Source organism: Notothenia coriiceps, unplaced genomic scaffold, assembly GCF_000735185.1.
Source record: "Notothenia coriiceps isolate Sejong01 unplaced genomic scaffold, NC01 NC01_scaffold00030214, whole genome shotgun sequence".
Classification (NCBI taxonomy): Eukaryota; Metazoa; Chordata; class Actinopteri; order Perciformes; family Nototheniidae; genus Notothenia; species Notothenia coriiceps.
The window spans coordinates 104,239-106,660 of NW_011362915.1; positions in this window are offsets into that span (position 1 = coordinate 104,239).

A 2,422-nucleotide genomic window follows, 5' to 3' on the forward strand; every position below is an offset into this window, starting at 1 on the left:
GGCAGCTGGCGGATCCTGTATAAATCTGATGGCTGACATCCAATGGAGAATTATACACGGTGCAATAGCCACTAATAAATACAGAGCTCATTTTGACCCAGGCACAAGGGGGGGCTGTCCGTTCTGTTTTATGGCAGAAACATTGGAGCATTTAGTGGTGTCCTGTCCCAGATTGGCTGATCTTAAAAAATGTTTACCGGGGTGGGTGGAAGGGTTCGGGGAGGTGTTCTCCATACCACTTTTTGCCCATGACCCCAAATACATCCTGAAAAAGAAGGAAACCCTACTATTGATAAATGTCTTGTTTGCTAATGCAAAATTAGCAATCTGGAAAAGCAAGAACCAACTTGCTGGAGTGGGATTGGACGGATGCAGTGCTCTGTCTGAGGGTGGAGCATGCGTACTATACGCTGATCAATCATCTGCAGGGGTTTCTGGATGTGTGGGCTGTTGGGCAGGTTCTGTGCTCACTGGGGGAGAATGACTCTCTAATATTGAAGTTTTAAAGGATAGGTGTAGTTTTTGTTTTTAAAGTGTGTAAAAGAGGATGTTTTTAAATGGGTAAAACGCTTTCAAATCGTGTTTTCAAATGATATTTATTTGGTAGTCATGAAAATCTGTTTATTTATTTATTTGATTGTGTGATGTATTAGGTTTGTTCCGACTCTTTTGCAGGGTGGGTATTAAAACAAATGCAAATAAAATTTGTTTTAAAAATCAAAAATCTTGTTCTATCCTGGTGTTCAGCCACACATTTGCAGAATGTGCTTGGAGATAGGGAGTAGCCGAACGGTAGCCTGTTGTACTCGCAGGCTACCCCCTGGAAGGCAAAATGCAACACAAGGGTTTGCATATAGACATTAGATACGTAGGCGGAGGTGGTGAAATGAATATGTGTATAGACAATGGTTCAATCAGATGGCTGAATAACAGACTATAGGGCTTGCAGTTTCTATTACGAAGAATAATGATATTCTATTAAATAATGCCTTCATCATAACACCACAGCTTTTGTTTCTCAAAATATTCAGACACAAATACTCTGTTATTTTGCTAAAATGCGTATAAGCTTAGAGGATGGAAGTATCTTTACTATGATACAATAAGTGCTTTGTAGTATTAAACACAGACATAATATCCGGAATATGTATGAAAACACAAAATCATATACCAAGAATTGCAATAAATAAGTGGTTACTCTATTCATTTGTAAGAATGAGCAAGCCATGGGCTGATTCCATGGCTTCCTTGTTTTAGCAGTTGAAAACAGACACGTTTTGTTAAAAGATAACACACAGCTGAATAAGTTACTCTGGTGTCACAACATCTTTGCATTAAACAAATGAGACTTGCACTTAGCAGAGCTTATGACCACACTTTGCAATCTTAACTAACAGTCTGGGACTTGTCCTCCTCTACAGGCCGTAAATGAAAATGAAGTGAAGAAAAGTGAGAATAACCCCAAGAAGAATCTGCTCTGGGACGAGGCTGAAGATTTTGTTCAGAATGGAAAAGTCTATCAGCTTTACACACTGTACCGTGACAAGGATGGCAACATCAAACAGGTAACTGATGACCAAACCTCAAATCAGAAGTTCACAGAGTGCTGAGAGGGACCTAAACAACTGTCTAGGTAGCAGAACTGGTGCTAAAACTGAACATGTTGAGCTGTGTTGAGCACATCTGCTATATAGAGGATATTCTGCGGGATCATAACGACGGGTTACATATTGTAACCCTAGTTATATAAGCACAGAAGAGCCCTCTACTGGACTCTATGGGTACTACCCTTGACCTCACTATGCAAGCGTTCACCTACTGAGAAATCTATAAACGTAGCCGGCCCCGGGGCGGGCCTACCTGAATGCGCACGCAGGCCCAGTATATAGTGTGCATCTTGAGCCGGTGAGGACACTACCTACTGACTCAGCAATCACTGTAAGTTATATTCTTGTTTAAATAGACTTCTCTGTTTCATTTATTCTACCCTGTATAATTGTTCTGTATTTATTGTAGCTAAAACGGCAATTTCTGAGAGATTTTAAATCTCAGATCTGCTCAACTCAACCTGTAACACAGGTCTCAGTGGGTCACGCGCCTCAACCCTGCATTACAATAGGCAGGAACAATCTGCTGTCGCCCACCAGCTGAAGAAAGTTAACTAATTAGAGGGATGTGCCCCCACAGCTGTGAGAACTCAGCAATCAGGTGTCCATCTTAGGTGGCTCTTTCCTGGAGCTTAGGCTTCAGCGTCAACCAGACGAAGACTGACAAAGACATTGGAGTCCTGTGGGAGCAAGACTGACAAAGACATTGGAGTCCTGTGGGAGTCACGAGGGAGGCAAAGAGGAGGCAAATCCTACTTTGATTGAGCTAAGTATCGCTGGTGTTTTCTTTTGTTTTATTCAATTTCTCTTTGGTT